The sequence below is a fragment of the Zingiber officinale genome, chromosome 6A (assembly GCF_018446385.1).
Source record: "Zingiber officinale cultivar Zhangliang chromosome 6A, Zo_v1.1, whole genome shotgun sequence".
In the NCBI taxonomy this organism is placed as follows: domain Eukaryota; kingdom Viridiplantae; phylum Streptophyta; class Magnoliopsida; order Zingiberales; family Zingiberaceae; genus Zingiber; species Zingiber officinale.
Window position 1 is genome coordinate 113,764,022 of NC_055997.1, and position 15,598 is coordinate 113,779,619.

The 15,598-nt window shown below is 44.8% G+C and overlaps 1 pseudogene; it reads left to right on the forward strand.

Moving 5' to 3' along the window:
• The window catches only part of LOC121995175, a 36,729-nt pseudogene that overhangs the window by 11,146 nt on the left and 9,985 nt on the right, over positions 1 to 15,598 (forward strand).

A 15,598-nucleotide genomic window follows, 5' to 3' on the forward strand; every position in this document is an offset into this window, starting at 1 on the left:
TGGGGATTGGATATTTATTAGGGATAGTAATTTGATTAAGACGCCTATAATCCATACACATGCGCCAAGAATGATCTTTCTTCTACACTAAAAGTACGGGACATGCAAACGGACTAGTACTTGGCCGTATAAATCTTAATTTCAATAATTTGGCCACTGGTGATTCAATTTCCGTTTTTTTGAGAATGAGGATAGCGGTATGAGGTTTGGTGGTGTAGCCAATGGTATTAATGGGATAGAATGTGAGTGGTGTTTAAAGGGCGAAAGCGCCTTAGGTTCATGAAACACAGCCTCAAATCGGTCTAATAAGTAGTCGACTGGACATGCGGTAACCCGTGGTTTGGCAGGAGTGTTGGCAGGTTGTGCTTTAGTTGTTGTAATCAACGGCTTGACAGATTTTGTAGGTTGCTTCTTAGTTAAATATTGGAATATAGCCTCTGAATAAGATGGTGTTGTTACCCCCTGAAGTTTGTACTATTTGTCATCTACATAGAAAATCAAAAACATCTCATTCCAATTTGCTTGTACAGTATTTAAAGATGCTAACCATTTTATTCCCAATACGAGATCTGCACCTCCAACTGAGAAAGGATAGTAATCCTGGAGAATACTCAAGCCCGGTAATTGCACTTCAACTGTCTTACGATTTTTGTTGCAACGCATGATTTCGCCATTACCAATCTGCACACCAAATGTAGGCATTGATTGTACCGTCAATCGAAGGTCGTCGACTAACTTGTCAAATATGAAATTATGCGTGGAACCATTGTCAATGAGGATCAGCATTGGACAACCATATAGAGTTCCTTGTACTTTCATTATAGTGCCGAAAGAACTACCTAGAATAGCATGAAAAGATATTTCTACCATGTCGTCCTCTCTTCCCTTTATTTTTGTTTCATCTGGTTCCTCTAACCAGATAACCCCATCTTCATTATTAGCAATTTCTAATAATGAAAATGAAGTTGGTTTGTAGCGATGTCCGGATTGAATTTTTCATTACAACGAAATCAAAGGCCCTTGTCTCTTCGTGCTTGTTTTTCTACATCCCAGAATTTTGTTGGTGTAGTGGTGTTGGAAAGATGAGTTGATGGGGAAGATCGATTAATGTTGAAGTTGGTATTCTGGCGGGGAATGCAATTGATGTTGTTTCGACCATGCACAGCCATTGTAACACCCTTAAAATTTTTATTCATCTTTGACTTTGTTTCATATTCCAAGGCTAGACTCATTGCTTTATAAACACTCTGAGGTTTGTGGATTCGAACATCAGTTTTTATTTCCTCCTCTAATCCATTCAAGAAAACGCATATAAGGCAATGTTCTGGCCAATGTTGTACACGCGCAACCCTTTTAACAAATGCCTAGCGATATTCTTGAACACTGTGAGTTTGTAAAATACTACAAATATGTTCATCAGGATTCTGAAATTCGGCTGGACCATAATTCTCTTGTATGGCTTGAACTTTCCAGTATACCAACGACTGCTCAATATTGATCTAGGCGAATAGATCTAATGCATCACTCTCTAAGTACATGACAACCACATCTACTTTCAAGTTCTTAGGTGTTTGTATTATAATTTGTCCCCTCGGGATGGTCTAGTGGTTAGCGCATGAGGTGTTGCCACCATGAGGTCTGGGGTTCGAATCTCGGTAAGGCCGAGGTAAATGCCTCCCTTATGTGCTAGTCACTATTCCAAAGGCTAGTAGTCGCTTGTGATTTATCTCTTCCGTGTTGGCCCTATGACGGTTGGCAGGGGCGCTGGGGGCCAGCGTATTCGCCTTTTACCACCAAGTTCTTAGGTATTTGGTAATAATGAAAATATTTTTCTACTTTGAGAATCTAACCTCTAGGATCACCTCCCTTAAACTTTGGGAAATCCATTCTGGTGTGATATTTACATGAAAAATTACACTCCCAGTAATTGCCATTTGGATTGAATGTTGTTGATCATCATTCTTGCGGCTTGTATCACCCATCGTAGGAATGTGGGCTTGTGATTTGAGAACAACCACATCAGTAGCTAACGCATCCAAACTATCCAAACTATTAAGTTTATAATTGATAGCTGAAAGTTGTTGTATGATGGCCTCCGGTATTGGCGAAGGAGAGGAATGTACAGGATCGTCAGTTGTATGGCTTGAACTTCCCAGTATACCAATGACTGCTCAATATTGATCCAGGCGAATAGATCTAATGCATCACCTTCTAAGTACATGATGACCGCATCTACTGTCAACTTCTCAGGTGTTTGGTAATAATAAAAATATTTTTTTGCTTTGAGAATCCAACCTCTAGGATCACCTCCCTTAAACTTTGGGAAATCCATTCTAGTGTGATATTTACATGAAAAATTACGCTCCCAGTAATTGTCATATGGATTGAATGTTGTTGATCATCATTCTTGCGGCTCGTACCACCCATCGTAGGAATGTGGGTTTGTGATTTGAGAACAACCACATCAGTAGCTAACGCATCCAAACTATTAAGTTTAGAATTAATAGCCGAAAGTTGTTGTATGATGGCCTCCGGTATTGGTGGAGGAGAAGAATGTACAGGATCGTCGGGAATCGGAGTTGATCGAGTATTCACCATTTTGGCAGCGGATGTGGGTAAGGATTTTGATGGCTCTGATACCAAAATATTAGATACAATTTATTTTAAGGAAAATAAATATGTATCTCACTTATATCACGTAGAATTCATACATTTGTCCTTATGGAGTGGACAATCCTCCTAATATGGAAACAAATAACAATTTCTTAGAGATAACCTCCTTATTAGTCCTAAGTACCATATATAGATATAAATAGGTGGTAGTTATCGGTGGAAGTTACAACCAACTTCCTTATTTTATGCATTGCAATACAAGTGTTATGCTTTCTTGGTTCTTCTAGAATATGTATAAATGATATTCTTCTTATGTGGCACCATGGGCTGATGATGTGGCATGGAGATCGTATCATATTACTTATCAGAGCGAAAATTTTATTCGTATTTTATATGTGTCTGTATGTGTGTGATAGCTAACTGATCCGTCTACATGTTTAAAATGGATACCAATCTATTCAAGGTGTTCTCAATTTATGCTGAACTCTGATTATGAGTTGCAGTTTGCATGTTGCATGACTTGGTCAATGTGTATTCAGTATGTAATTGGGTTTTCATAATCTGTGGTACTCGCACCTGCCCTTTTACCCCATTGTTAAACTTGTGTTGCCACAACACAACATGGGTGCAAATATGAAATTTTAGTTAAAGCAGATGAACACACTTGTGAGAGTAAGAGGAAAAAAAGATGGAAGAAAACCTATGTGCAACTTGTGCTATGCTCGGAGGAAATGAAGTTTGGAAATGTCGTGTGTGAGAAGTGAAGATAATACCACTGTAATTCGTGTTGGAGGAAATGGAGCAGTTATTAAATGCCTCCATCAAATGAAAGGGAGTGTTGGGTGAAAGGGAGACTGCAGATGACATTTAAGCATAGCTGGTACCTTTCAAGGTGGGAGCAGCTTGTATAGAGGAAAGGGAATTGCTCGCATTGGGAGTGTAGGGAGAACTTGCGCGTGAAGTCTTCTATAGACATGAGCTAGGGTTATGTTGGTTGGGGTATTTGGGGTAAAGTTAAAACGGCATTTAATTATATCACTTATTTGTAATAATTTATATTTGGCCATATAACTTGTATTAGTTACATAAGAACTTATATTTATTTAGCTTTTTTTTTTGGTTAAATGGGAAGCGTGTTATATAACATATAAATACTGTTGTTCAAATTGTTAAGTTATAATATAAGTTACATGTTATATAACATATAAATACTGTTGTTCAAATTGTTAAGTTATAATATAAGTTACAACTTATCAACTATGACTATTTATTTTGTTACAAAAGTTGTGTTAGGTTATATAGTTTATAATATAAGTAAATTAATTAGATAAAATATTAGTATTTTTTAAGATTAATTGTGTCCCTGTATCCGTATTCTATAATTGAATCCCTTTTCAACCTGTCTTTGTGTCATCATTTTGAGAATATCATGTGTATGAGATTTGTATTCAACATTCATACGATATATATATATATATATATATATAGGGAGCTAAAGAACTATGTTTAGAGGCTATGTTATAGATTTCTATCCATTTGCTGGGATGCAATGTGTTGCTTCCGAATTAATGAAAATCTGCATAATCCCTCAACACTGTAAGTTAAGGTAATGTAAGTATTACTTTGTTGAGGATCTTTATAATTTTCAATTTTACATAAGAGCAGCATTTTGAGAATTAGCATAAAGGGAAATGTGATGTTTTATGCAAGCACAATGCTAGAAGCATCAGCATGATATCTTTGCCCTGTAAAAGTATTGTAAGCAAATCAGAGAAGTTCTTGGCAATTTTTTTCTTAAAAAAAACTTAATGGGAGCTCAATCCAACCACAAATGACAAGCTACTTAATTGGATGGATTGTTGATAGTTAAGGTAGAAGTTCTTTTTTTATTCTCAATTCCTACTGATGCTATAATTTGCATTGTTATTATCACACGTGTAAAGGCTTTCTAACAAGAAATATGTGATCTTATGCAATGTGGGATTGTTGTTGTATGTGGTAGAGGTTTTTTCTATTTTTATTTTATTATTATCACATATTTTCCGTAAACATACACAATAAGTTGAAGGCACGCACACACACCACCATCACCACCACCTCTTTTTTTGCTCACCTGACCAGTCGTATTTGTGATATTTAGGTAGGTGTTATTGCTAATCTTGTTCATTCATCCCCTAATATAAAGAAGGAAGTTCTCCTTGCAGGAGCATTGCAACCTGTGATTGGCTTATTAAGGTATTATCAGTATTAGTTTTAACATATACCAATGTTTTATCCAAATCTCAATTTCTCATCCAAGTTTGCGAGACTTCACATTTTTTATTTTTGCCTCTTGCCTCTATTGTGTTTCTTTGATTGGTTTTTAATTTGATGAACAGGATACAAGCTACATTATAATATTTTCAGGCTGGCTATTTGACATGCAGTGCAGTTTTTTTTGGTAGCAGATTTCTAGATCTGCACTTTCATGTCTGATTTAAGGCTCACTTTTTTGAATTACTTTTGTAGAAAAAGTAGTACACTTATTTTTTTTGGACGTCTATAGTAAGCGAGAAAGAGTCTAAACAATATCATGTCATTTGGTCATTTTGAACCTAAGCAATCAAACATGACTTAGCATGATCTGTCATTTGAGACTCAGGTTCATTCTATTTGGCATATTAAATACTTAATATACATGTCTATTGGTGATAAAAATAGTATAGTTATGTTAAGTAGTGTTTTTTGGTCTCCTCTAGGCTCACACTTTCAAGTTTAATCTATACAGCTTGTCTAACTATATAATTAATTGACCATCTTTGATTATGCTGTTACATTCTTAATCTATTTCAACTATTTACCATTTATCAAGGTATACTTAAATTGCTCCTTGGCAGTATTATTCTTAGCTTTATGGTTTCTACTACCAAAACATCTGTCTTGCCATTTTATTTCTGCTATGTTAAATTTTTATGGGCCTTTTCCTAAGTGCTTAATATTAAAATTCATGAGGTACGGCTTATCACAATTTTATAAACTTCCTATTCGCCATTGAAGCTCATGACATACACACTATTTTCTAACTGTTGCTATAGAACTCCACCTTTGAAGTTGTTGGTTGCGGAGTAGATAAGTAAATCCATCATTATATGTTTGGTTTAATATATTTCATGCTATAGTTTAAATAAGGATTCTAAATCATCATAGCCAATTGTAGTTCATGCTGCACCAAGAGCCAAAGGGAAGTAGCATTACTATTGGGACAATTTGCTTCAACTGATTCTGAATGCAAGGTACCTTCTTGCTTGCAATCTTTTCTCTTTGCTTGTCTATGCCTGAGGATACTTTTGTGATAAATTCGATCATAATTTTGTTCCATATGAATGTTCTGCAACCTTGACTTTCTTGCAGGTGCAAATTGTGCAGAGGGGTGCATTGCGACCTCTAATTGAGATGCTTCAGTCATCAGATGTTCAACTAAAGGAGATGTCTGCATTTGCTCTTGGAAGATTAGCACAGGTTTTTGAGATACTTCACCCTTTAACATCTTAACTTTTATATGCTAAACATGTTATCTCTTACATTTGTATATTTTTGGTATTCTTTGCTTTAATATCTTACTTTGACTATCATTAATTTCTCATGAACTTGTTTGTCTTTATGCATAACAGTCTAAAATGCATTTAACAATGGTCTTGATTCACTTTTTTGTGATACTGTGGTATAGATTTTCATTTTGTATCATCGATGCCCTGTGTGTACCAAACAGAGTATATTGGAACTGGTATTAAGTTGTAATGCTAATTATCTTAAGATGCTTTCAAATAATGCATCCTCTTACAGATGCATGAAGTTTGTCATCCTCTTACAGAGTTGCGCTCACTTAGCTATCAGGATTCATAAACTCTAGTACTTATCTTGGAGGTCTAGAGTTCGAATCCTGGGGAAGGTAAAAATCCACTGGTCAGGGGTGGGAGAACTTGTGAGTAACGGCACAGGCCCGAGAGTCGTTGGTCGACGACATAAGGGGTCGCCAGTTGGGTTGCCATTGTGGCCACCCAAGGGGCCGCCAAATGGGCCGCCCAAGGGGTCGCGTCGTTACAGAGTTCAAATGGACAAAAGCATTCACTTTCCAAGTAGTACATTTTGTCTATATTCATTATGGACATGGTTGCTTTGCACTTTTTCTCTTGCAGGTATTGATGCATTTACTATATTTGATGCGAGTTGGAGAGAAGGCTGTCCAAAGATGTGTAGCTTTGGCTTTTGCCCACCTGATGAACAAAGAAGAATTTTCATTGATAACAATGGTACTGGTTTTGTTCAAATATAAGTATATTTAGTTGCTCCACACTACTATTTTATTCTTTTTATTTCACCCTTTTGGGAATATGTGCATGGATTAAATTGTATTTGCTCTCCAGGGATCGATATTCTTCTTGAGCTATTGAGTTATGCTAATTTAAAACAGCAGCGGGATGGTTCGCTTGCTCTTTACAAAATGGCCAGCAAAGCTGTGATGCTTTCTTCTGTGGATGCTGCTCCTTCATCCCCTACCCCACAGGTTTTCTCGAATGGCCTGTGTTTAATTTCTAACAGCTGTAGTGTAAAATATTTTCTTTAATAGAGTAAAAAACAAACATTAGGGAGCTTTACATTGTTTAACTCCTCTAAAGTTTGTGTGATTATATACATATTTTTTGTTTGAGCCTCTTGAATACTATTGTTTTAGGCTTTTCCTGTAACATCATTTGGTCATTGTCTTTTTTTTTTTTTCTTTTCACTTTGCTATAAAACTGTCGAAAGAGATGCAAAGATTTTGATATTTAAAAGATGGAGGCATGATAAGGGTAGATGTAAGCAAATAGATGTTTCTTCAAGGAATTGATTAAGTGTTGATCCATGTCTCATAAATGATCTCCACAATTTTTTATCATTAGTTATTCTGGGTGTTTGAAGAATCACCGAGTCTAGTTTCATAGGTCCAAATCTTGTTCAATACATATGAGATTTGTTCTGACACTATGTTCAGACAAGCATAAAATTAGAATGGGCTAGTTATATCAGTGGCATCGATGTGGGATTAGGTGATAGGAAGCTCAATATTAGTTTTAGAAGCTTGACATGGCGGCTCAAAGTGTCAATATCTAATTATCATTGTAACATTAGTAATTGCTAAATGATACGGTTAGTAATGGAGGGGCCCATGAGGAAAGGGTTGGGAAGAGTCAAGGCTACGTGGCGGTCAAAAGTCAAGGGGACGTGGTGGTCAATAGTCAAGGTGATGGGGCAGTCAATGGTTAGGCTGACGGGGCGGTTAGAGACAAGCAGGCGTGATACTCAGATATTAGGCAGACTGGTCGCTCAAGGGGGCAAAGCAGTCGGAAGACGAGGAAAGACGTCAAGCGGAACACAAGTCACGGGTCGGCATCGGCAGGGCTGTCCAGAGGAAGTCCGAGCTACAGGCCTGTGAGTCAAAGGACTGAGAGTATAGGCCAGTAGGTCGGAAGCGGCAGAGCTGATCAGAAACAGTCCGGGCTACAGACCTGCGGTTGAGGGTCAGGAAGTACAAAGCGCAGAATGCAAGCCGGGATCGGTAGAGCTAAGCAGAGGCCAAGAACTGGAAGTATAGGCCAGTGGGTCGAAATCGGCAGAGCTGATCAAAAGCAGCCCGGGTTACAGACCTGCGGTTGAAGGCCAGAAAGTACAGGGTGCAAGTTGAAGATCAGCATAGCTGTGTCTAAATAGCTACGGGTCTGCGAGACGGAGGCCTGGAAATACAAACCACAGGTGCAGGCTGGGGCGGGGACACAATGGATCGGAGGAGCTGAGTAATACGGGTGCGGAGAACCTCAACGGTCCGTCGAGGAGAAGCGTTACATATCAGCAATACGGGTGAAGGCGGAGGTTCCTAAAACGAAAAGATGCCCTCATAACCAGTAGTAGCCTGCCAGCTGTCCCCCACTACAAGACAAGATCCATGTACGAAGGCGGAGGTTCCTAAACGGAAAGATGCTTGCATGACAAATAGCAGCATGACAGGTGTCCGGAACTAGGCGACAAAGCTCAGCGTCTAATGTTTTTCTGACAGGATGGCAGGCTCCAAAAGGAGGAGGCATAAAAGGCGAAAAATCTCTCGTATGCAGGTACGCGCACACACTCTCCCGTCACTTTTTCCAGAACTGTTTTTCTTTCTGCTTCTCTCTGTTCTTTCTGGGGAAAAAGGACCTGACTTGAGCGTCGGAGGGCCTGATCCGGGGACTTTTTCCCTGGGTTTCGGTCTCTAACGTGGAAGGGGGAGATCGTCTGAGTGTGCGCAGGGTCCTGTAGCATCGTCAGCCACCCGCGGGAGCCGAATCACCTGCGATCTTCCGTCAACGATCGGGACACCTCGACCGGCCTCCGTCCGACTCAGCCATCGGGGAAGCGGGGTAGGCGTGCTTCTGGTATCTCCGCAGGGAGATATTATGCAGCTGGCTATACGGCTAAATTTTAGAGTTACTAACAATGAGGCAGAGTATGAAGTCCTATTGGCAGGTCTGCAAGTAGCTCGGCATGTGGGGGCAAGCAAAGTAGTGATATACTCAGATTCACAGCTAGTAACGCAGCAAGTGGTCGGGCATTTCGAGGCAAACAATGAAAAGATGCAAGTTTACAAGGAAGCCTATGAGAAGATGAGAAAAGATTTTAAGGAGGTCACAGTCACCAAGATTCCCAGGGCCAAAAATGAAAGAGCAGATGAACTGGCTAAAATGGCTAGTTCCCTGACTACTTGGGTGCTGAATAGATCTACAGCGCAGACCTTCCTTATAGCTCAGATAGACCTGCAAAATAATTTAGGAGAAGTGATTGATTGGAGGACGCCTATAATGAGTTTCCTCCAGCAAGGAATTGTACCCACCAACCTAGAAGAGGCACGTATGCTCAGGAGACAGGCCCATTCTTATATCATGATCGGAGAGCAACTCTACAAAAGGTCCTTCTCTAGACCTCTGCTCAAGTGCTTGAATATGGAAGAAGCGGATCAGGCCTTACGGGAGATACACTTGGGGTGCTGCGGTAATCACGCGGGTGGAAGAACGCCGGCTCGGAAGGTACTATTGGCTGGATATTTCTGGCCTACCTTGCAGAAGGACGCACAGAAGTTGGTGAACACTTGTCTGTCATGCCAAAGGTACCAGAATCTGACGCACCGACCTACAGAGCTGCTGAGAACTTCTATAGTGTCTTGCCCGTTTGACCAGTGGGGTATGGATATCATGGGTCCTTTCCCGATGGCTACGGGGCAAAGGCGTTTCTTACTGGTGGCAGTGGATTACTTCTCTAAGTGGGTGGAAGCGGAGGCTCTGGCTAAAATCACTGAAGATGCGGTGATTCAGTTCTTATGGAAGAATATCTTTTGCCTATTCGGCTTGCCTCACAAACTGGTGTCAGACAATGGTAGGCAATTTCAAGGGCGCAAGATACAAAATTGGTGCAAGGGGTTCGGCATAACTCAAGCCTTCACTTCAGTGGCGCATCCGCAAAGCAATGGGCAAACAGAGGTGATCAACCGAGAAATAGTGCGGGGGCTCAAAGTCAAGCTGGATCATACGGGAGGCAGTTGGGTGGACGAGCTACCGAGCATCTTATGGGCCTATCGTACAACACCCCGGGAAAGTACAGGTCTGACACCTTTCCATCTAGTATACAGTAATGAAGCGGTAGTTCCTCTGGAGGTCAGGATACCGTCCGTGAGAAGAACGATGTATGATGAAGGGAACGCAGAGCGACGGCTGGCCGAGCTAGATTTCATCAGTGAAATTCGTGAACAAACAGCAGCCAGGTTGGAGGCCTACAGACAGAGAATGAGGCAAAACTATAACAGAAGGGTGAGCCCTTGTTTCTTCGGAGAAGGAGACCTAGTCTGGAAGCAGGTGAAGCCCTTGGGGGAAGTGACGAAGCTAGCACCACAATGGGACGGACCATACAAAGTTATCAAGAAATTGGCGTCAGGAGCCTATTATTTGCAGGACGCTCAAGGAAGGAAGCTGGATCGACCTTGGAGTGCTAACTACCTACAACCCTATCGAGTTTGAGGAGGCTGGCCTTGTGGACGTAGGTCGGATCAGACGAAGGACGGGGTGACTGTAGGACGGTCAAGTGAAAATTCGAAGAGGCATGTATACATGTAAAAATTTCCCAACTTAAGTGGCTAATACAGTTCATTTGAAAGGAGCAAAAAGCTCGTCCGGAAAACCCTGAATGATCTGGTCGTGGTCCAAAAAGTCTGCTGTGGGGATGGAGCTCAAGAAGCCCTGTGCGTGCAGTTGCCTGATAACTCCAACTGCCGTATACGGCACGGTCGTAGCAAAGCGCGCCCCAGCCTGGGATAAAAATTCGGGAGAAGTCAGATACGACATTCGGCTTTGCAGGCAACGAGCCTCCTCTCGTTCTTGATAGACGGTTAAGGCGGTGGATACCCCAGTTAATGCTGCCCGGGACAGTGACAGTTCTGCTTTCAGAGCCCTCAGTTCAGCTGCCTGAGTCTCCAGCTGAGCTGCCTGCACTGCCAATTTCTCGCTCCTCTCCTGCAGAAAAGTATCCTTGGACTGTATTTCCTGAGCCTGATGGGTTAATTGTTGCCGGTACCCCGTCTCAGAGGCAGCCCTCTCATCTCTCACAGCTCGGAGCTCATTTTTGACCTGCGCCAGGGATCGCCTCTGCCGGTCGGTCTGATTGGTCAAGGCTTGGATTTCTGCTCGTAAAGCATGGCTGGCTTGGGCGGGGTTGTTCAGCTGCAGCTCTAATTCGGAGACTTTCTCCCGAAGTTCTTTGCTTTCATGATGGAGGGTGTGGAAGGATTGGTTCAACACCAAAGATTTCGTATGAGTCTGGATAGAAGACATAACCCTCAGTTAAGACAAGCCGATACTCAGTATGAGGTGAAGAGTGCTTACTTTGGCCCAGGACTTCGAAAACCTGTCCATCTGGGCTAAGGGAGACGCGTCACGCATTTGATCCATACTCTCTGTCCACACACTGCCGAGGCAGCCTTTCATCATCAAAAGGCTTGTGGGGGCGTCAGACCGCCGAGCTAAAGCAGCTTCAGAAGGGATGGTGGTCCTGTAACGATGGCGGGCGGAAAAGGGAGGTTGCGAAGGGCCGGCTTCAGCATCAGGAGGGGCCAGAGGTGGCTCAGGAACGGGCTCAGTGGACACCGGGTTTTGATGATCGCCGGGGCTGTCTCCCTCTGCAGCAGTAGGAGCAGAGCGGAACGCAGCTGGTCGCCCCCTGTAGGGGTTAGGAGAAGCTGCCGGATAAGGGAAATAGAAGAGGGAAGTGATGTCAGAGTCACTCACGACAGTAGCAAGGAGCAGCATGATCATAGGAAAAAACAGAACCAAACGTTAATGAAGTCAGACCTGGTCTTCGGCGCCGCCTGCGGAGCAGGGGCTGGTTATCAGAGTCAGAAGCATCAGAGCGAGGCTGACCCTGTGGAGAGGCCGCCGCACCCCTGTCTGGGGCGCCCCGGCCGGATGAGCTCGGACCTGCGCAGTGAAGAGCTGCGCGACCGCGTCTGGATGATCGCGAGGCTCCTCGGAAGGCGTTTCTGGCCGGGCGAGTTGCTTGGCCCCGACCCCGACCTCGGCTCAAGGCGGTAGAGGAAGGAGAAGTGGCGTGTAAGGCAGGGCTGGGAGCAGGCTGAGTCGCTGCCCCGACTGCGGCAAACCCAAGGTGAGGGAGTAGCCTCTTGTCCAAGATTGCCCGACTGCGCCGCATTATCTCCAGGTCATCGAGTGGCAAAGGCAGAACCTCTGACGCACGGTATAAAACCTCAGCTGAAGGCACTGACACGAGAAGTCACTCTCACAGAGAAAGTGATCAAAAAAGAGACATTCAACACGAGCTTACCTAAGGAGCGCGGTGTGTCAGAGGTACAGCGGCTTAACCTGAAGAAAGAAAGCAGATCTTCAGATAGTAATCTCGTCAGATTCAAGCGCCAATCCCCCAGTCGATCAGCAGCCGTGGCATAAGAGAGGTCCATGTGGAATTCGTCCAGCGCTGGAGTCGTAGGCAGTTCAGGTTGTCAGTGCATGGGCCAGTCTGTTTCCTCCGGAAACCGGAGAAAAAAGAACTTTTTCTTCCAGTTCGCAATGGGAGGAGGAAGAGGAGAAAAGAAAGTAGTTTGGCTACGAGCTTGGAAATTAAAAAGACCATTGGCGCGCCGAACGGGAGCGAAGAAGCAATGAAAAAGGGGAGCTGACCAGGAAACCTCACAAACTTCGCAGAGTATTACAAAGCCACACAAAATCTTTATGGAGTTGGGGGTTAGCTGACCTAAGGGAATTTTAAAGTAGCAACACACTCCAGACAGAAAAGGGTGCGGGGGTAGACGAAGGCCAGATACGAATTGCTCAGTAAAGAAAGTACAAGAGCCCGGCGGGGGATCGAAGTACAAGTTCACACCAGTAGGAATGATGGGGCGAAAGCTAGTAGGGATCGCGTAAGTGTACCGTAGGTCATCCCAATCTAATTCAGCAAAAGTTGAAGCGTCTGGGAAATGCTCCGCCAGCAAGGAAGCCCACGAAGGAGAAGCCATTACACAGAAAATTATCTCGGGCGTCAGAAGGAACAGACGAAAAGGGGAAGCTTGGAGAAAAAAGAAGAAGAGCGAGGCAGTCCCAGAAACGATCAGTCGGCGGCGGCGACGTTTGAGTACTTCGTGGCGATGGCGAATCATAACAAAAGGGAAAGAGGAAGAAGATACTTATAGGTATGGTGGAGGAAGGGTATTTTCGTAAGTCCACAACGGACGGTGGATGTAGGGGCGAGGGCAGACAGGGAGCGCTCTGTGATGAGCCCCGGAAATATAACCAGAGGGCATTATGGGGAAGGCGCGGGCTCGAAATACGAAGCATCTCCTAAAGGAGTCGCTCAACCAAGACAAGAGTGTACGGAAGAGCCAGTATAGAGGGACAGACAGTGTAGGTCAGCAGGCTTCAGGGACATGCGAGGCAATAGTTGGCTCGGGCCGGACTAGGTATGAAGATAGCTATCGGAGGAAGAGCTACATGGCCGAACAAAGCAAGCAAAATGAGAAAGGGCCCACGAATTAGCGGAGATCAAATAAGACCAAGTGCGACCTACTAAAGAAAGAAACAATCTAAGGATGTATAAAGGGGAAGCAGGATAATTTTCCGGAGTTCAGAAAGACCATAGCCATAATTACAATTACAGAAGGTTCGGCGTCAACACATAGAAGAAGAATATAGCAGTACATCACTCCTCACACTACATTCGGAAGAGAAGGCATGGAGTCAACGGAAGCCGAAGGAAGGAGCCCGGGGTCGGCTGGTAAGACGTCGGGAGGTGCAGGATCAGCAGACGTGTCAGAGGCAGCAACAGAAGGGGCCTGGGTGGAGATATCCCCGAGAGCTGGATCGGCCGCAGGGGGAGGAGCCTCCAAGAGGAAAAGTCCTTCATAAGCTTCAAAGGAAGGGAAGGTGTCCTGCGGCAATTCCCTAGTCAGGCGAGCTGTGTCCAAGAACGTGGCGGGAGGTGCCAAGCGAAGGAAGCCCTGCTCAAAGGCTTGTCTAACCCCACCAGCGGCCCCGTGACAAAGCAACAAGACCATCCAGCGCCCCAGCTTGTGGAGAAAGAAGGAAGAGCGAACGTAGGCCAGTCTGTACGCCTTCAGCCGCTCTGACTCGCCAGCCCGGTACACCTCCAAACTGTTCCGATTCTCCTCAGCTTCGACGCGGGCCAAGGATAAATCGCTCTGGCCCTGAGACACTGCTTCCTGAGCCTTCAAGAGATTCGCTCGCAAGGATTGGAACGTGGCTTGGCACGCTTCCCACTGAGTCTGCATGGTCGTTTCTCAGGCAGCGGCCGCACTAGCCAGAGCCTGGGCGTCGGCCAGCCTCATCTGCAAGAGTTCTTGACCTTGCCGAAGCAGCGTCAACTCCTCTGATTGGGAGAGCAGCTCGACCTCTTTGCCTTTCAGCTCAGAGACTGTCGCTTGACGACGATCCACCTCAGAAGCCAAGGAAGACTCACTCGCCTTCAGAGCCGCCTCCAATTGTTGAATTTTATCGAAGGCAGCATGAGAAATGGTCCGAGCAGAGGCCGCCGACTCCCCAATGGCACGCAAATAGGCATCCAAGCTTCCCAGAGAAGGCTCGGGAGGAGCGGAGGAAGCCCAGGGTGCTCCAGTTCCTGAAGACGAGCCTTGAGCACCACGTTCTCTCGCTGAAGCTCGGTCGCACGTTGCACGACGCACAAATTCGCGGAGCAGGTCTGAAAATAGCTAGAAGAAGAGAAAAGGAGTTACGAAGACACATGGACACCAGGAAGAATAAGAGGAAAAGCTTACCGCCACCAGAGAACGAGCAATTTGATCAAACTCCCCCATAGGGGAATGGCTCTCCCAGAACTGGTCACTAGCTGAGTGCCATGAGATGGCCAGGTCCCCAAAGAAGTTGACCCTACCAAAAATAGGCGACGAATCAGCAGCGGGCGTGTAGGCCGGATCAGTCTCCGAAGGGAGCCGCCAGGACGCTACAAAGGCGGGGTCTGTAGAGGGCAGGTTCGGAAGCGGCATGGCTGGGCTCGGAGGCGCTATGAGAGGAGATGCGGAGGGCATTGGTAGGCGCAGGGGTTGGTCGCCAGAGGACGAAGGCGGGGCAGGGAACATACTCTGGATCGGCGCAGAAGCAGTTAGGTCCAACGGTGAGTTGGCCACCTCCAGGTCAGAGGCCTTCTCCTGGACCAAGCTTGCCTCTGGGACCGAGCTTGTATCTGAGGACCTGATGGGGGAGGAGATACTCACTACGCGTTGACGACGAGGAGGCGGAGAAGAAGTTGCGGTGGCTGGGGCTGTTCTCTTGCCCTTGCGTGTCAAGCGCAGCTTCATAGTTGGAGGGAAAGAAGACACCGGTCCTGCGGGCAAGGGCTCAGCCGCAGGTTGATCAGAGAGGTGGGGTGGAGCGGAGTCTGCAGGGCCGAGAACAGAGGGCTCAGTCAG